Raw genomic sequence first — 20,939 nt, 5'->3', positions numbered from 1 at the left:
TTCGTGTGCTTCAGACATTTTCAAAGTTGAATCAAAATCTGTTAGATATGGTCATAAAGGACTCTTATTCTTCGAAGATTTTCTAGTATTTATCACCCTTTGTGGAGCCACATAGACATTCCAGCAGTTCAAGTGGAAACACATGTTTGAATCCAGCAACATAATGTGCCTCCCATGAACTACGAGTTGGACACATGGATTCTATTCATGGTCACAGGTTGGTGAGTTCTGTGAATAAACTGGAGTAATTTTTATCTTCTCATTTCTTCTTTAGTTCAGTGGGAAGTATCTTCTTGATAGACAGGTGTCCATATAACATTTGTATACTCACCTGGAAAAAAACCTGTAGCTTAATAAAGCTGGAAGCAACTCAGATTCCAGGAGTGTAATCTGATGTTCTGACCAGACAGAGTGGACATCATGGTTCACCTGTGTTCAAGCGAAGTAGTGAAGAAGAGTTGAGTTGGAACTGTGGCCTTATCACATGGTTTCATATGATAGCATTTTGGGAAACATATAAGATATAGGCCATATTGATGCTCATTAGCATCTTTGAAGAAATATATTTATCCTCCCAGAGTAATGCAAATATGAAGGATCTAAACATTTATTATTGGAATGCTTTTTGCTTTTGACTCTGGGGTGTGTGTAACAAAAATTAAAACCTCTGTGTACCTGGATGTCAAGTTCTGCACCTTAATGATTTTAAAAACTTCTTCAGCTCTGGAAGGGTCCTTACCCTGTTTCATAGTGTCTCTTTCTAAGGTAGAGATTGGAGGATGGTGAGATTTTATATATTATTTTGTTTTTTTTTGTATCATAAAACATATGTAAAATCATATCAGCATAATTATGCTAATTAAAGTATGCTAAATTCAATTAGAGTAATTATTCTCATTTAAGTTTTCAAATAGAAAAAAATTAAATCTATCATTCAGAATAAACATTTGTAGATTTCCATAATTTGAATTTCAGTTTAGAAAATAGTAAGATTGTCAAATATATTATCTTAAATTTAGAGCTATAATATAAGTGATTGTTCAGTTTTCTATTCCTGGAACTTCTCCCAAAGAGTTAAAATTACTTTCTTACAGAGATTTATCCCCATTTCTACACACCATTTCACTGACAGGCTACCCCTGACACTCTATTAGAGTAAAAGGATAATAAATAAGGTGGTATAGACAAGAAATCCCACAACATAATGACCTGAAGAACAGTCTTTTTTTTTTTTTTTTAAACTGTCATGTAACATTCTAAGAGGAATTCCATCTTAGTGGTATCTTTGTCCCCTGCTTTCAGTTACAGAGGCCCATGTTCCTTCTGTGATGTGTCAGGACTGTTCCTTATGGCATGGCCTTCATCTCTGTGTCTGATGCGGGTTCACTTCACATCCAGATGTGAGCTGGTGAGAGGAGGAGAGAGCAGAGGGGAGGCACGCCATGGTCCTAAGCCAAGGCTTGGGAATGGCAGGTGTTACTTCTTCTCACATTCTGTTAGAGAAAACTTAGTTAAGTAACTAGCTGCAAAAGTGAGAGGGAAGGAGGGCCTGGGGCATTTGGAGAAATGGATTTGATATGCACTGTTTCACCAAATGCCAGCCTGTTAAGAAAAAAAATATGTAGTCACAGTGTTAATGTGTTTGTGTGGTATACTTTGAAACTTTTTGTCTTAGTTTATTAGGGCTGCAATGCCACAAACTGTCTTACCCATAGAAATGTATTGTCCCATAGTTTTGGAGGCTGTAAGTCCAAGGTCAAGGTGATACTGTATAAAGGCGATGAGAGAGAATTTGTTCCATGCCTCTCCAGTGATGAGTTGCTGGTAATCCTTGGTGTTTCTTGGCTTACAGAAGCTTCACCCAGATCTCTGCCTTCATCTCATTCTCTCAGTGTGTATATCTGTGTCCAGATTACCTCTGTAAGGATATAGTTCATGTTGGATTAGGGGATCCACCCTACTTTGCTATAGTCTTATTCTTACTTATTACATCTACCCTGATTTGATTGCCAAGTAAAGTCACATTTTGAGGCCCCAGGGATTAGGACTTTAGCACATGAATTTTTTTTTTTCATTTATAAACACATAGAGATTTTTTATTGCCATTGTTCATCTTTTATGGATATCTCTTGTCTCCCCCTTATGCAGAGTTGTACATATTGTAGCACATGAATTTTTGGAGGACATAATTCAGTCAATATCTCATTTTAATGGAGGAAATAATTCTGTAGAAAATTACTATAATTAGAAAAATTTACTAAAACTGTGAATTTTATTTATCACATTTGGATAGATTTTAACTCCCTAATCATTTATACTAAATGTTTCTTATTATTACAAGTTCAACCTTTCTTTCCTCCCACCACCTTTGTATTGAACCCAAGGGTTGTCTTCCTCTAAGCTACATCCCCAGCCCTTTTTATTTTATTTTATTTTTTTATTTTGACACAGGGTCTTGTTAAATGGTTGAGCCTGACCTTGAACTTTCTATCCTTCTGCTTCAGCCTTCTGGGATTATAGTTGTGTACCACCATGCCTGGCTTGTTACATGTTATTTCTAAATTGTGTAGAATGAATAGATAATAGACACAAGAAAGAGAACTGTTCATATGCTCTCAGTCTTTTCTCTTGTACAGTAAAGATGTATGTTAATGTGATTTTAGAAATATTTCCTGATTGGTTGATGGTATTACAGATTTGCATTGGATACATCCCAAATGTGTGTGGGGGTTGGGCAGGGAGGGGAAGAGTAGGAGACAATTTTATAAAATTCTCCAGTAATTGTACTTTTTATTCTTTGGATCTCTCTACATAAAGAGGGGATTGGATGCAAGTTTATTAATGCTCTCTGTAGTTCTTTGTCCATGTTTAATGGTAACTTATCTAATTGAGACACATGGAAACCATCTTCCAGGTTTTCTGTGGTTTTTGGGCAGTCGTTCATGGCTTACTCACTGTCTGTCCTGTTTCCTCTTTAATCACTTCTTTTTTTTTTCCCCTCTTGTGAAAGTGATTATGATGAGATCTTGGAGGGGAAAATGTGTTACAGTATATTAGGTAGGGATGGGCACAGTGATTGTATTACTAGTGTGACTCATCAAAGAAAACGCTTTGGGAATCAGCCATGCTGATGGCTGAAGAAGACAAAATCCAGTCAGCATTGTAATTGGTGAAAGCCAGGTTTTCCTCTGCACTGGGTCGTGTAGAGTATTTTCCCCCAAAGTACACATCCCCATATTTTATTTTTTTTAAATTCTTTTTTTGATGTTGATGAACCTTTATTTTATTCATTTATTTATATGTGGTACTAAAAATTGAACTCAGTGCCTCTCACATGGTATGCAAATGCTCTACCACTAAGCCACAACCCCAACCCATACATCCCATATTTTTAAATGAAGGAATATATTATACTCTTAGAAATATATTGTATATTTATTTGAAAAACTTACCTATAAACTATGCCTTGTCACAAGAGCTAATGGCATGGCTAACATAAACAAGATACTGTTCTGTAGTTTACATGGTATATTTTTATTGCTTTTAAACTCTGTTTTTAAGCAAACAGACTGCTGTTGGCATTTTGAGACTAGAAAGTGGCAAGTGTTACTTTCCAAGGGAAAATTGCTGTGAGGAAAGTTTGATTCTCTCTGTACCTCAAAATGAGTATATTGGGTGGTCTTAGCTGAGGAACACTTCAGTCATTTTATGGGGGGTGAGTGCAGAGGCAATAAAATCACTTCTACTTTTTCCACTGACCATTATATTGTGTGTGTTGAATGTATGCTATTCCTGTAGTAATAGAAGTGAATTTTGGTTTAATTATCATTATTGTTTGGATATGAGTTATTCCCTAAAAATTCCTATGAATGCAGGACTATTCAGAGGTAAATGATTGGATTATGAGAGCTATGACCTCATCAGGCCATCCTAGTTCAAGTGGACTGACTGGATAGGTGGGGTGTGGTTGGAGGAGGCAGGTCCCTGAGGATATGCCCTGGAAGGAATGTTCTTCCTATGGCCCCTTCCCCATCCCCACCTCCCCTTGCTTCCTGATCCTGCCCAGAGCTGACCTTACCTCTGCTGGACCCTTCCTCCTTGATGTGCTGCCTCACCTTAGGCCCAGAGCAATGGAGTCAACCATCTGTGGACTGAGACCTCTGAATGAAACTGTGGGCCCCCCAAAAAACTTTTTTTCCTCTAAGTTGTTCTTGTCAGATGTTTTGGTCACAGTGACAAAAATGCTAATGAAAACAATTATTTAAAATTGAGTTAAATTAACTATAGCCCATGAATGTATGTTTCTCACACTGAGTCTTTATGCTTAAACATTAAAAAAAATCAAAATAGATTTAAATAAGGGTGTGTGAAAGCTTTACGTTTGTTTCAATAAGTGATACCTTTACATGGTTCACATTTACAAAAGGGTATACAGTAATGTCACTGTGGTTTCAGGTTTGCTGAGAATACTTTGAGAATTATAATATTGGTCCCAAATTTAATTAAAGATTATCACAAATGGATATCATTACTAATGGATACTTAAGCCCACAAGCTAATGTGCAGGGACACTGGGCTCTTACTACTTGTCATGGAATGGTTATGGTCCTCAGGATGTTTCAGTGAAAGAATTTGTGATCAGGTTCTCATACCACTGCATAAATAAGGGAAACTGACTACTTGAGAGACTTAGAAAAAAAGAACCCAATAGGGAGGTGGCCAGTGCCTCCTTAAGGGATTCTTCTTCCTGCCAAAGAGGGTGTAAACCACCTGAGAAATTAATGTCTAGAATAATTAGCAAAGAACAAAAGACAAAGAGCCAGAAAGGATAGTTTTAAAGACGGACCCCTGACAGGTCCAGTCTATACAGGAGCTGGAGCTAGTCAGTTAGAAAATGGTTCCCATGGTTTATTTAAGGGGATACATCAAAGGCAGGGATAAAGTTTAAAGGGTAGGAGTCTTGCTTCTTGATGTCTTGCAGTCAATAGGTTGATTGGCATCTTGGTGTAGGCCACACCCATCTTAGAAGGGCTATGTGGTTACAGCAGGTCATCCCATCTCTGGTGCTGTGTGGGACCTGGGGCAGAGCTTGAATAGGACTCACAGTGTCTCTGGGCAGTCAACCAGAGGAAACGTCCATTGGAAGTTTCCAGACACCAGATTTCCCTATTCAGTTAGGCTGCTTTGCAAGACAGTCCACACATAGCCCAAGGATGGCTCGCCACAGAACTCCACCCCCAAAGGCTGTCAGATCATCTTAAAAATTTTTTTTTTTTAGTTGCAGTTGAACACAATACCTTTATTTTATTTATTTTTATGTGGTGCTGAGGATCAATCCAGCATCTCGCACATGTTAGGTGAGTGCTCTACCGCGGAGCCACAACCCCAGCGGCCCCCCCCCCCCGTCAGATCATCTTTTGTAAAGTTGTTAAGGATGCAGTTTGGTCTTATTTTTGTATCTTACTATCTGCTGTCTTGTATTGAGAGTTTAAATGTGGGTTAGTGAGAAAAGATTAAGAAAATGATGAAGTGAAATCTCGTCGTCCATTCTTGTGGTCCTCTAAATTCTGTGCTTCTGTCCCTTGTACATTTGAGCACAGGACGCTTGGGTACTGAATCCATATTCTCATAGCATGTCATAAAGTCACCTGCATTGAGTTGAACAGGAGTGGCATGATCTTGGTTTTTATTTTGGCAGTCATTTCGTGCAACTACTTTATGAAAACCACATTTACTGTTTTTTTATTCTTTCTGGAAACATGAAAGCAGGAAATGTCACTGAGATTCTTTTAAAGTGTATGTTTTAATGGTAGTGATTGTAATCTAATTGCTAGCATGATTTTTAAAAAAGTGAATAATAATAATCTTAAATCAACCTTTCATGAAAGCTTAGTTGTTATTGATTAAAATGATTTCTCTTCTTGAAACCACACTCAAAACTTTGTATTATAAAGAAAATCAAATTGAATTCATAAAGTAGGATTTTTTAAAAAAGCCACAAGGCAGGACCTGATTACTGACTTGAAGTGTACGTTAAGGATTTATTGGTGTTAGTTTAAAAGGCTTGTATGTTATTTTGTAAAATGCTGTCTTTATATGGGTTAAGAACCTACCTTAATTCCTGAAGTTGTCTGGGTTAATTGAAAGATCTTGAGATACAAACTTATTTATGGTTGATATTAAGACTTCAGAACTACTCCACATTATACAGATGAACCAAACTTATATTAATAGTTATAATATGCAACTGTAAACATTTTTGCATTGGTCAGAGCCATTTTGAAGATAGTGGCAGTAATTATTTAAAGAAGGATTAAGTTTGGTTAGTTTTAATAATAGGAGCTTTGCATTTGCTTTGAGAGTCTCATGTGGGTGTGTATATATTTATGTCTTTTCATTGTTATAATTCAAAATGGTTTATATCTTAGGCCTATGATAAATTCTGACTGTGCACACATTGAACATTATTAGAGATGTGTCTAAGACCAATGTATAAGGATATTCATTGTGGCAATATTGTAAATAATCAAAATTAAATGACCTGTGCTGAAATTGTAAATGTTTGAAATAAGGCATATGCAAACATTGGATTACTTGTTATGTAGTCATTAAAATCATGCTTTTTTGGTAAATATTTAAAGACTTGGGAAATTGATTACTATAAATACAAAAATGAGGACAAAAAGCATATAAATATCTTGACATTAATTTTTTTTATAATATATATATATTTTTTTAGTTGTAGATGGACATGATATCTTTATTTTTATTTATTTATTTTTATGTGATGCTGAGGATTGAACCCAGGGCCCCATGCATGTGAGGCAGGCGCTCTACCACTGAGCTACAACCCCAGCCCTTGACATTAAATTTTGTTATAATGCCAGAATGCTAACACTGGTGTCTCAATGATGAGATTATGGTTGGTTTTTATTTTACTTTGTATTTTCCTACAATTAACCTCTATTACTTTTATAAACAGGATTAACAACTATTACCTTATGCAGAAAAGTAGATAATAATGGCTAAAATAGCTTGAGTTTGCCCAGGAATTCATAAATTGTTTCCAGTTTATAGAGCTTTTCATGTTGAAAGAAGACCAAGAAGCGGACTTCCCCTCAAGTACTAAAGTTCCATCTGTATCGCCTACAACAGTTAAAAAACAGAATTAATCTCAGATGTACACAAAAAACAGATTTTTTGGGAGGGTACTGGGGATGAACTCAGGGGCTCTAGACCTCCAAACCACATCCTCAGCCCTGTTTTGTATTTTGTGTAGAGATAGGGTCTTACTGAGTTGCTTGGCTCCTCCTTTTTCTTTGTTTTGCTGAGACTGGCTTTGAACTCACCATCCTCCTGCCTCAGCCTTCCGAACCACTGAGATTACAGGCATGTGTCACCACACCCAGGTCAAAAATAGATTTCTTAAGGCAGTGCCAATTTTTAGGATTCTTCCTTACTTTCCTCCATCCATTTGCCCTAAACAGTTTGAAGATGGTTTTTATATCACACCATACCTGCTTTTCTTCAGATGAAGGATGCTCAATTTTTAATTTTTTATATGACTTATTGAACCTCTCACCAATGTGTTCACTTTCAGTAGCAAGATCAGTGTCCCATTTTAAATATGGCAACAGTATTTGGGCACAATAGTTTGGAAATAGCCTGACCAGTACAATTATAGTAAACCTGGAAAATCCACACTATGGATGTGATGTCAAACCTCCCTAAAGATTATATGAGTTTCTGGCATTGTTGAATTGGTTACAGACATGAAGAATTTATATTCCTTGACATTCTTCACCAACTGAAGGTGAAAGGTTGGTGCCAGTGTTATTGCTAGGTACATGACATAAAATGAAGATATTTTCTGATTTCACACTGGCAGATAGAGGCCTCCATAGGTATAGCTCACATGCTGTCTCTCTCAGGGCTCTTGACCTACATTTAGCTTGGAGACTAAATGGTAGTTGTGGTGATTGAGATATGAAAGTTGGAAAGCATCAGTCTTGAAGAGTTTACCTGGTTTGACTGGCTTGACAGAACTCCTGTATGATTTTCTTTCTTCATTCTGGACTGCACGGGTTACCTGGGGAAAACGACTCGGCCACTGTGACAGTTCAAAACGTCATGGGATTGGTTTCATGCCTTTAGTCTGACCCAGGTGGCACTTAGTAAAGAATATAAGACTTGCTGATTTAAAGTGGGTTCACAGAAGAATCAATACTTTTTAAAGATGGATTGACATTGTCTGTTTATTCTCAACAATGATGTTATCATCTAATAGCATTTGATTTATTTTTTTCAAGGTTAGACTGCTAGTTGGTGGAATCTGAGACTTGAACAGTGCTTTTTGACTTTGTGCTTGACTGTTGTTGATAAAAGATGATCAGTGTTTTTCTTTAAATTGGTAATTATCTGCCCTCATTTGTAGGCTGTGCTTCTAAAGTGAAAGAAGTTCTGCCTGAAGCTGTAAGTTTTGTGAATTATGGTTCTGAATTAGGGTCATGGTGGTGTATTTTGTGGACTGTCTAAAGGCTGGAGGCAAATTAATTCAGTTATGTTTGTCAGCTTTGCATCAATGTGACCAGAATTCCTCACAAGAACAACTTAAGGAAGAAAGATTTATTTTTACTCCTGGCTTCAGAGGTCCCAATTCATGGTCTGCTGACTCCATTGAAGAAACATCATGGCAGAGATATACAGTGAAAGAAGCCTTCTCAGCTCATGGCAGCTTCTAAGCAGAGAGATCAAGGGGATAGCCCAAGGCCACACCTCCAGTGACCATGCCACCAGCCATGCCTACAGTTACCACCCAGTAGTCCATTCAAATTATTAAATTAATCATTGCCTAAAATCCCACCCTGAACCTTGCTGCACTGGGTGCCATGCTTCCAACACATGAACTTAAGTGAACATTCCAAATCCAAACCAGAACAACAGTAAAATAAGTGGTATGTTTTTTTTTTTAGTCTTTTATATTTTGTTTAAACAGCCAGATTTCAAGATAAGGTTGGTCAGTCTGATTCATTCCTCTGATATTTTTCTTTTGTTTGTTCTATGTCGGAGACTTACAGTAATGACTGTTGTCATTCCATGAATTGGTTCTTTCTTCAAATTACAGAGTTTGGTTTTACAAATGATCTTTGCTTGATGTGCTTAATATGTTTTCATTTTGTGTGTGTGTGTGTGTGTGTGTGTGTGTGTGTAGATAGATAAAATATATTGTTTTAGAATCTGTTCTTTGGCTAGTTCAATGCTCTTACCTGGCTTTTGTCTCTAAGCAGTATTTTTTAGTTTATGTACTTAGTGGTCTATGTGGTTTCTGATTGCACTTCCTGCAAGAAGGCAGAGAGGAGCAAACCTTGCTTTTCGAAGACCTGATTCTGTTTTAAGTCTTCCAGCCTCAGCTGATGGTGGGCATCAGAGCCAGCAGTGAACCCTCCGTAGACAGTGGACTAAACCTGTGTGTGGTAGTCTCTAGAAACTCAATTGAGCCAAACTTGTCTGTAGCTCAGTTAAGTTGTATCTTTAAAAGACTATTGCTCTTTAGATAAATCTTAAGACATTTTTCTTAAACCTGTCATTTAAAATATTTATGTAGCAGCAATACCACAGCACATTTTAAAGCATTAACTATGCTGTGCTCGATGAGCCTCTGAATATGACATGTATTATGTAAGAATAATATTCTTATTCAAGGCATGCTTCTTTTTGCAAGTCAGTTGCTAACATTATTCAAAGAATAATGGGGTCTTGGTTATTAATATCCTAGGTGGGAAAAAGCAAGTACTGTCTTTGTTTTCAAAAAAGGTTTTCTCATGGGCTTTTATCTTACATGTCAGAATTTCCTCCTCCTCCTTGGCAATTGGCATTAATATTGTTTTTGTCAATATTTTATTTTTTTGTGGAAAGTTTTTAGCCGGCCAACATGCAGAGAGGTCAGTACAGCATATAAACATATTCTGTTTTTCTTAATAATGGTTAAGGGGAACACTTTGTTACTTTATGCTTCTCTAAGTAACTCGATCCTTGAATTAAATTATTAAATATCCTGAATGTTACTTTATCATTTTTTTTTTAATGTTTAGCAGTTGTGGCTTTTCCCAAACTGTTTTTTTTTCCATTTTTTTAAAAAAATATTTCTTTTGATTTAAATTTCTTCCTGAAAAGAGCAATCATTTGGCATTTTAAGTGATAGAAAAATAAATTTCATTACCTTCCTTTCTTTCTTTCTCTCTTTCTGAAATCAAAGTGGTCTAGAAATATGTATGTCTTTCCTTCATTTGCATTGACTACTTTTAGGACTTTGGTCACCCCAGTCATTCATATTTCTGCTTCTTAGTGTCAAAGTAATGATAGGTGGGGAATGAGGAAAATTTAGCTGGAGGTGAAACTGACTATAGACAGAATATCGAGCTTCTGGCTTTCCTCCTTGGGTTTCTTTCTTCACCATCAGTTACTTTTTTGACTGCAGAAAAAAAATGAAGAAAAGCTTCATTCTCATTGCCTATTTACTCTGGAGTTACTGGGAAATCTTCATCCCCTCCACCATGCGGCCAGCGCATTGGTTTCATTAATGAGGTTCTTGGCATAAAAGTTAGCTAGCAGAGATTGAAATAAAACACACAGACTCAGTTACCTTTTTCTATGACCAGGTCCTAGACGGCTCCCCTCTCTGGCTCCAACCTCGAACCACCCGTAGGGCAGCAAGGATTACTCAGGGCTAGCAGGAGAGAGAGAGAGCGAGCACACCAGGGAGTAGCCTTTTATTGGGGAACAAGAAATTCAGGGGAGAATTCCATCCAATGAAGGTTGAGGGCGGGGGCCGCACTCCAAGGTCAGGGTCAGTGATTGGGCCCCCGGGGTCAGTGGTCAGTCACACCCCCACATGGACGGGTTCTCTCATCAGGAGAGGGCCGGGAAAGTTCCGACACAGCCAGAACGCCTCAGACCCAAACCGGGAGTCGCCCAGTCACGTGTGAGAATGGCTCTCCACAATCCCCTGTGAATTAGAAAAGTTAAAATAGAACTCTTTCCTGTTTGCCCTCTTCCCACCAAAGATTTTGCAGACAGTGGTCCAAATTCATGTGTAAGTCAGCAGGAGGCACTGCTTTGAGAAGTGTCTTCCCCAGATCTGCAGGTTTGGCAAGCCCTAGCTTTTTTTTTTTTTTTTTTTTTTGGCTTCAGCCAGTATATTGAGAGGGAGGTATGAGCAAAATTGAGGAAATGTTATTTTTTTTAGTACTTAATGGGAACATGGATATGTGTGTCTTCTCATTTGGGTGTCACTTCACTTTGTTATCCTTTTCATCTGTTAACAGTATGACGAAGTTCCCTCATCATCTGTGAATCCAAAAACTCTTCTGCTTTTTCTACATTCCTTAGGATACTAAATAAGAGGTAATTTTAGCTTTCAAAGAGCTTCAGTCTGAAGCTCTGCTAAGGAGGGGTTAGACTGAATTGATTTCTTGCAGATTTCACAGAAGTACCAAGGACACCATTCATGAGACATTCACTCTCTCTCCCCTGAGCCAGCCCCTGTGCCAGGAATAGGACTGTAGAGTGGATACTGGGGGTGAAATGGAGGGAAGCTCTACCACTGAACTACATCCTTTTGATTTTATTGCAAAACAGGGTCTCACTAAGTTGCCTAGGCTTGCCTAGAATTTATGATCCTTCTTCCTCAGCCTCTGGAGTAGGTGGGATTATAGGCATGGGTCACGAAGCCTGGCTAAGGTTAACTTTTAATGATGTTTTGAAACATGGCTTTCAACTATTATGATACCTTCATTATATTTTGGACAGTAGAATCGCCAAGTTCAGAATGATGGCTACAAAATAAATAATTACCATCATTTAGCTAAGTCCTGAACTTTTTGTGATATGTAGCTTTTAAAAATGTATTTTCCAGGAAAACAGTTGAAAATTTTGGCTTTGCATTTTCCTTCTGGCTGTGTCTTATGGAACTTAAACTAAAACTTCTGAGAAATGGATATAAATGATTCAAATTTGGCAAGTAATAGAAATTTTGGTTCTATCTGTATAAAATTAAAGAATCCTTTAAAGAATCATTGGCTATCAATTCAGCATACTCTAGTATTAGCATAAAACCACCAGTATAATCTTGTACAAATAAAAAGAAGAGAAGGCCAAGAATATTTGAGATCCAGTATCATATGCAGAATAAACATAGCCAATTCTCAATTTTTCATGGGTGGATTGTTCTAGATGAATTGTTAACTGGAATTCATGTCCTCTTTCCTATTTCTCCATTTCCATCATTGACCATCTTTTTTTTAAGCAAGGATAAACTCCAAAGCAGTGTACTTAACCCCTGAGTACAGGTTTATCTGAGAAACTTTTAACTTTTGATTTCTGAATTAGAGATTCTGATTTCATTGTTCTGGAAGTAAGGTCTAGGCATTAATATTTTTTCAGAAGCTTACCAGATGATTTTAATATGTAGCAAAGGTTAGTAATAACTACTACAGAATGTGAATAAGTGTAAAGAGAAATTGTATGTTCATGTTGATTTCCAGTGCTGATAAAAGTGGAAGAATTAAGTAGTTATGTATATGTAATTGTAATTTATTTATTTATTTTCTGTTGTTTGTGTCTGTCATTTACTCAAAGATTTCACTTTCTGTTCAGTTTCATTCTCTTAGAACCAAGTGTTCCATGGCATGATTTCCCAGAAGATATATTGTGGAACTTTAATTCTGCACTATGGTAAAAGATATCATGTGAACAAGTACCATGAATAGAAAAGTTTTGAGAAATACTGCTGTACATTTACAAAAGTTCTTTACTGAAAAACTGCTTGAAACCTTCAATGTGCTACTTATTAGAAGTTTATGGATTTGTTATAGGAATATATAACATATAGCACTTACCAGTATTATTTGATGATGTGATTTCCCCTTTTAATCAGAACTCCAGTCTACAGATTCAAATAGTGAATCTTTTGGAAATTCCTTTATTTCACCGAGATCTGCTTATGATATACTTACACATCAAAGATTCTTAATCCATTATGTCCTAAGCTTTCATTTCTACTAATATTTCAAGTAGTAGTTCATTAAATAGTTTGGAAATTTACACACACACACACACACACACACACAAACATATATGTGTATATATATCTCTTTATATAAATATGTATTAATCACGTGTATTTCAGATGCTCTAATTATTCATCTTTTAACTTTATCTAAATAAAAACCTCTAAAATCATAATAATTATTTCAAAGTTACTGTTTGTCATTGCACATCTGGGATCATGGGACAAAATGGATTAAGAAGATCCCCAGTGAACTTTTTGATAGGGGTAAAGGTATAAATCATTTTCAGAGTACCATTCTTTCTTAAAACACAATGGTCATCATTTTATATCCAAGCTCAGAATAACTTGGTCATCTTTCCATTGCCTCACAGGTAAAGCTAGATGTCCACTAGTGGCATTGGACATTCATAGGGAGTCTGGTTCCTTCCTATTTATCTAACTTTGTCTCCCACTGCTCCTTAGCCCAGCATTCCTTGCATCATACACTGATATCCACAAAACATGATCATTCTTGATTCTAATGGCTATAGATGAAAATAATCTCCCCAACTAAAAAGTCTTTTTTTCCCATCCTAATCTCTGGTCTTCTTTAATAATTGTATAACTCAAAGTCCACCATTCTTTGTAGCATTCTCAACTGACCCAGTCCATTTTGACAGTCCCCCCACCACACTTGTGCCTACCTCCCTTAAATCACACTTCCCTTTCTGTATCAATTTGTTTGGATTTTGTTTAAAAGTCAGTTTTCTGTTGGGCATGATGGCATGCCCCTGGGTTCAATCCCAGGAGCAAAAGAAAAAAAAAGTAGTTAATTTTCTTATGTTGTTCTGATCTTCTAAGTTGTGTTAATAGTCCAACTAGTTTCTGAAGTCTTAAAGTGAGGATTTGAATATTTTGGCACTTAATACCTTGTTGTTTGTGTATGGCTTGGGCTGAGGAATTTTGTAGAACCCTGATATCTTGGGACCAAATGGGTCCTTAGGGATTCCCTGGTTCAGAGTACAAACAAGGGAAACCAGACCTAGAGAATTTAAGTGATTTGTCCAGGTCATAATATGAGTATCCAGTTGTTAATACTGGGGAAGAAGCCCAATTCATTCCTTTGTTTACTGCACTGACAATTTACATCTTAAAAAAAATTCATGTACTTTTTTAAGGAGAAAAAACTCTTTATGTTTGTCTTTTTTCCTTTTGTACCAGGAATTGAGCCTAGGGACACTTAACCACTGAGTCACATCCCCAGCCCTTTTTATATTTTATTTTGAGAAAGGGTCTTGCCAAGTTACTTAGGGCTTTACTAAATTGCTGAAGCCGGCTTTGAACTCGTGATCCTCCTGCTTCAGCCTCCCTAATTGCTGGGATTACAAGCGTGCACCATGGTACCTGGCTGTCTTTTTTGTTAATGGTAAATTAAATAGTAAATGTTTACATAGTAAATTAAATATTACTTTAAGTATTAAGAGTGCTGTCTGTGTTTCCTTCTAAAACATACCCACAATGATGCTATGGGGGTTCACAAGGAGCTGTTGTCTGAGATGGGATCTGGAAAGTTGGTTTTTAAAACTTGGATGTTCTAGCAGTGAGTACTACTTTCATTCCCCTATATATATTATCTCTTCCCTTCTCTCTGCCAGTTTATGCCATGCCTTCATTGTAAGTTAATCAATGAAAGAGACAAGAAAGCAATATCAGTACTATAAAGAAAGCTGATCTGGGAACTTCGAGCTCTGGCCTCAAGTCCCAATACAGTCACCAGCTGCAAAACCTTGGGCAAGTCATTTGGCAGCCAAGCAGCGTCTGTTCTCTTACTGACAGTAGGGTAATTCCTCATAGAATTGGTGTTAATGTCCATCACAGTAACACACTTAAACATACTTTATAAACAATAAAGCATGGAACAGGGATGAGAAAGGATGTAATTAGCCAGAGCAGCCCCTTGCATGTCTACTTGTGCATCTTCAGGTAGAGGCTGCAGGGCTTTTACTGTTGTAGAATGCGGCTCCAACTCCATAGCTACTTGGAGAAAATCACACACAGTTTTATAATATTTTTGGCAGCTTGTCTCAGTTTAGTGTTGAGTGGTTTTATGTTTTATTTGGACATACTTTTTTTCTTGATTCTTATATGGGGGAAAGATTTCATTCATTGGTCTGTTTTTATTTAAAAATGTTTATATATTTTGCATTTTTGAGTAAAAATGTTTTCTTCCTTCCTACCTTCCAGTCTTTTTCCTTCCCTTCTCCTCTCCTCCCCTCATTTCTTTGTTAGTGTTGATAATTTCCCATGTGACAGGTTAGTTTGTCACTATTAGAAATATTATTAATCCTTGGTTTTGAAATCATTAGGAGCTGGTAGATAGATTAAGGCAGAATGGGGTTTGCTACCAGTAAAGAATCAGGGAAAACTGAACTTTGATTTGTGGCTGCAAAAATATTTCCATATTTCTTGGAAGAATGGAATAAAAAGAAAATCCAAACAACTTCTTGTTTCAGGAGCTGTCTCTATGACTTAAGGAACATTTTGCATCTCTGCTACAAAAAATTGCCATTTTGATTCTGATGTGCATTGTCCTTTCCTACACATACATTGCTTTCGGCTTGTGGCTTCATGCCTCTTTGCTCTGAGGTGATCAAAGTCCTTCAAAGGCAACTCATTACTTCCCCTTCTGTGGCCCATTGGTCTACTGGTACCAGGAGTGGGAGCCACACATCATTATTGTTTTGTGAGCTTTTATTGAGAATTGAATGAGGGACACTGTGTTAGACCTCTGCAAGAACACAATAATAGTAATTCTGTCAGCTGCTGATGGTGAGTGGAGGTACTTTGCTGGAGGTTAATCTAGGTATCATTGGTGTAACTGAGGAATTAGTACAGGCCTGATGGTCTGAAGGTGAAGGGTGACTAAATGCTGTGGTGACACAGGGAAGCCACCAACAGTACAGCAAAGTGAAGAAGGTCTTTGGGGAGGTATTCAAATAGGAAGAAACAAGGGTAGATACCAGGACACTAAAATGAAGGATCTTGATAGGATGTAGTGGAATAAAGAGGAACAACACAAAAGAATTAGGATAACTTAAAAGTTCTAATATGAAAATGATACATTGGTAACATCTAGTGGGAGAGCTGTTTAGGAGGGAAAAATAAATATAATTTTAACTAATATATTGACTTTGAAGTTGCAATAGAGATGTTTAGAGGAACTCAGAGACAGCTTGGCTGAAATTGTGACTTATTAGGAATTAACTTGCATTTCAGAAATAAGTGATTTATGTAGACTTGTAAGTAAGAATTTTTCTTGTTTGTTTCTTTAGTGTTACAGAAAATAACAAATGAGCTTTATGATAAGTAATTATGGAATGAAAATAAGCCATTTGAAAAATTTGCTAAAAAATGTCAGATGGGAAATGTGGGAATATGTGTATTCTTTTTGAAATGTGGGTCTGAATTGGAAGAACTCATGCTATACTTAAAGGAAGAAAGCCTCATTTATTTGACTCTTGCCTTCGTTCTTTTCCTCCTGTCTTAGGCTCCTTCCCCTCAACTCCTATCCCCTCTTTTTGGTCTGGGTGCCTCTGAGAAGTAGACCGATGTGTCACTGCAAATATGCATCAGTATGTGGGTCACCCAGAGTTCATAGACTTGAAAGTTCTCTTATTCCAGTGAGCCCATGTATCCCTTCAGTTGCTTCTGGGTTATGTGCCACTGGGAAATGAGTAAGGGGGCCCAGAGACTATTTGTACCAGTAGGGTCACAGTAAGTGTGCAGGGTGGGGAGAAAGCAGAGAGGGGTAATCCTAGGGTTAGCTGTCTTTTCTCATTTTCTGGTTTGCTATTCTTCAAGGGAGGGGCAGAGCCATATGGTGTCTAAGGCCGTGAAATTTTTTTCCTGTCCCTTTCTTTTCTTCCTCTTTTCCTCCCTCCTGCCCTCCCTCCCTCTCTTCTTCCTCTTCTTTAGGTTGACAGATAGATTGAATAGATTTATTGTACACAGCATGATGTTTTGATGTATGTGTACATTATGAAATGGCTAAATCAAGCTAATTAACATGTATTACCTCATCCTTTTTTTAAAAAAAAATTGTGGCAAACACTTAAAATCTATTCTGTTAGCAATTTGCAAGTTTACAATACATTGTTATTAACTATAGTAACCATGAGGTACAATAGATCTTAACTTATTACTACTGTCTAAATTAAATGATATTCTATTGTTTTCATGTACATAAGTAAGATACATATCCAAGTGTTCTCAATAAATCAAAACAGAGTCTTAGTTGTCATTCAGAGTGTCTTTGCTTCATGTGAGATCTTTGTCCCATTGTATATTTGCCCAGGCTATTACTTTCCTAAACTCCTTAATGAAGTAGGGCAACAGAAAGATCTTCAGTGATGAGCATACCATTGAAACCAATGGAGGTTAATCTTCTTGAACAACATGTGACACTGAGGAACAGGGTTAGGTGTACCAAGGAGTTCATGTTGGCCCTGAGCTTCATAGGTAGCTCTTGTTAACCAAAACTTGGACATCAATAGTTATTTTTCTTTAAGCACATGGTGATATTGTTTTGTATTTCCTTTGCCAGTGGAAGCAGTGTTCCATAACTTAAGCAGTGTGGCGTAGGAAGGATTGGGTAGGAAAAGGAATTGAATCTGCACTGTAGTTTTTGTTCTGACTTTACATCATATGCCAGTGTATGTTTAATGAGAACATTCCTGGTAGTGACAACATTCCTTGTAGATTTAGTTATTATTTGGATACTGAAAGGTGTTTTTGTATTAGAAGAAACCAAAGTGGTCGTCAAGTGCTTATACCAAAATGTCTGTCTATAAACGGGGATATCAATCATCCATATTGAAGAAAAATGTATTTTGGCTTCTTTATAGATAAAATTTTGAGGTATTACAAGTCAAGTCAGTTTTGAAAGTAATCCTGGACTCTCTTTCCTTTCTTTTTGTTATCCATTAAATCGCTGAGATCAAAGATGTTTTCATATGCAGTTTATTAGATATTTGTTCAGTATTAGGATGATTATTATAGCCAGAAACAAAGAGATAGTCAATACATATTTGCTGAATGAATAAGTAACATTGTAAATTTTCTCATAAAAATTATTTTGCATCCACCCTTTTATGTGAGGTGCTGGGTATGGCCTTAGAAATACAGAGTGGACATGTTAATTGGAAAAACAGAACTTGTTTTAGTCAGCTTTGTTGCTGTTGTGACTAAAGGCCCTGACCAGCACAATAGTAGAGGAGAAAAGGTTTATTTGAGGGTTCATGATTTCAGAGGTCTTAGTCCATAGAAGGCCGGCTCCAATCCTTAGGGCTGGAGGTCAGGTTGCACATCATGGCAGGAGAATGTGGCAGAGGGAAGCAGCTCACATGGTGATCAGAAAGCAGAAAGAAAGGTCTCTACTTGCCAGATACAAATATATATATATCCCCCCAAGTGATGCCCTGATTCCCACTTCCTTCAGTCACACTGTACCATTTTAGTTACCACTCAGTTAAACCCTATCAGGGGATTAATTCACTGATTAGGTTTAGGCAATAACCCAATCATTTCTCCTCCAAACCTTCCTGCATTGTCTCACATGTGAGCTTTTGGGCTTCACCTCATATCTAAACCATAATAGAACTCACTATTTTTTTTAAAAAACAGAATAATTTGGGAGGAGTAGGCAAATTTCAGTCATTTGCTTTGAGTTGATAGAAGGCTTTCTAAAGTATTTATATCCATTTTAAAAGCAGTTCTTTGCCCTCCCTCTTACCAATTCATTTAAGGAATCTTGCCCATCAGGGATATGATTGTATTTTCTTTCAATTGTATTTTGTCTTTATTGAAAGTCTTTTGAAAGTTCTTTCAAAACAGTAATTACAACTTTCTTTGAGCTGAGCCTCAGTAGGGATAAAGAAACACCTTATTTGATGTATTATTCCATTACCTATAATGTCAAGGCAGTTGGTAAATAATTTTTTTTTATAGAGCAACCATAGTCAGGGGTGGAGGTGGGATTTAATCTAAATAGCTGGATCCCCAGGAAATAATTTGGCAAAGCTGTCATGTGATGGCTGCAGTTAATTTTCTGCTCTGTGTTAGACTCAGCGTTTTTGTTTGCCTTTTAAATTAGAGGAGCACTTTGACTATGGTGGAATTTTTCTAGGTCTTGCAGATTCAGGGGCAGATGTTGCTCTTCCTGAGGCTAGGGGATGATTTGGCGCCCTCTAGGGGGAGGGGGAGAGAGAGAGAGAGAGAGAGAGATATCATGTTGCTGAATACCTTTCAAGTAGTGACAACAGCTGAATATTTATGCTGAGGTGGTACTTTCATGACTTGAGCTATTCAAGTATTGATTAGTTACTGAAGACACTTGTCATTTGTACTTTTAAAGTTCTAATAATACAATAAAGCTTGTCATTTGTATTTTAGGAAACAGCTTCTGTAAAGAGGGGTGATTTGGCTATGTGGTTAATCATACACTTATATAGCAAAAACTTCCCTTAAAATTTTTTTAAATTGTGGCAAAATATAAATAACAAAAAATTCAGTTTTAACCATTTTTTATGTAGAAAGTCCACAGTGTTAAATACCTTCACACCATTGTTCTACTTCAGGGATTCTTTCTGTGAAGTAGCAACCCACCCACTTTGAGATTCTGACATTTCAGTGGCCACATGTTTACAGGAAAAAAATAATTTAAATTGAATCATAGATACAAAATATTTTGCTTGAAAGACAGATTTTGAAGTTGTGATGGTGTTGTTGCAAGTTTATAAGTAAGTGTTTCAGGAATAGCCAGTCTCTTAGAAGCCAGGTTTGAACATAAATGAATAATAGCTGGCACTTAGAATTATTAATTGGTTGGTAGGTGCTGAATGCCTAGAATGAAGTGTGAAGAGATCTGCTCATGGTGGCTTTTTATCCCCAAGCTGCGCAAGATGCTACAGGGTGAGAGCTGAACACTGTCGTGTGTAGAGCCTAGCCTGACTTCCCTGAAATGTTTATTCAGTCCATATGTGCTGTATTCCAGGATGCAGAATAATGACTCTGGACAAGGAGAGGAGAAGGTCACAGAGATGAGTTCTAGGCTGACATTATTCCTGGAATATTGTGGAACGTTTCCTGTAATGAGTTCCTAGTGGCTTGAGAACATTTTCAAAACCTTGCCCTAGTGCCCAGCTGTGCAGTCATCATCTCTGTTCCCTTGGTCCAGCCTGTTGTCCTCTGAACTTCCAGTGTTCTTACAGGAAGCTGTGACTGACTGCATGATCTAGCAATCCATTACGAAAATCACCCAAACATCATATATGCCCCTGAAAGTATGGACTGTTCTGAAAGTATGGACTGTTCTGCTTTATTATTATTGCATATATATGTATATGTATAATAACATTTATTATATTTTAATACCTCTGTATACCTATGAGGTGTTTTGAATAGGCTTGCAAATGAGGCGTATCTTCTCTCAGACCAGTGAAGGAAGTTTTGTGCTTTCTGACTTTTTTCAACTAATCATTAATTAAAGGAAAACTGAGTTGAACTTCTTAGTGTAAACCCGAGGAATTGAAATCCTGTGGTTGGTTAATCCTCTGCAGGATTTGTGACAGTGCCACTCTCATATAGGGATGTGAGCATTTGAGGGAGGGCTGGTGCTCTTGCTTACATGAGGAGTTTGTACATCTACAAGTTTGGTACATGCAGTGATGCGAAGCGCCCTACTCTGATTACAGAACTCCTTGCTATCTTCTTTCTTTGCATCTAATTTTGTCAAACTTCCCAGGCATTTCCTGAGGTGGTTTCCTCCCTTGTTGTCTATCATCACCTGTCCATCAGAAAAATCTTTTAGTTCCCTCCAAACTTGAGCTTGGCT

The 20,939-nt window shown here is 37.2% G+C and overlaps 1 protein-coding gene and 1 non-coding gene across 3 annotated transcripts in view; one reads left to right on the top strand and one right to left on the bottom strand.

The window, feature by feature from the left end:
• The window catches only part of Bicc1 (BicC family RNA binding protein 1), a 280,330-nt gene that overhangs the window by 97,371 nt on the left and 162,020 nt on the right, over positions 1–20,939 (top strand). The gene's annotated exons all lie outside the window — the stretch shown is intronic.
• Trnav-cac (transfer RNA valine (anticodon CAC)) lies at positions 6,783–6,850 on the bottom strand. Its single transcript has one exon. It is a non-coding gene; the product is annotated as a tRNA-Val (tRNA).

This window comes from Marmota flaviventris, chromosome 4, assembly GCF_047511675.1.
Source record: "Marmota flaviventris isolate mMarFla1 chromosome 4, mMarFla1.hap1, whole genome shotgun sequence".
Lineage (NCBI taxonomy): Eukaryota > Metazoa > Chordata > Mammalia > Rodentia > Sciuridae > Marmota > Marmota flaviventris.
Note: the sequence above shows the minus strand (reverse complement) of the source record. Positions and strands in the feature narration are given on the sequence as shown.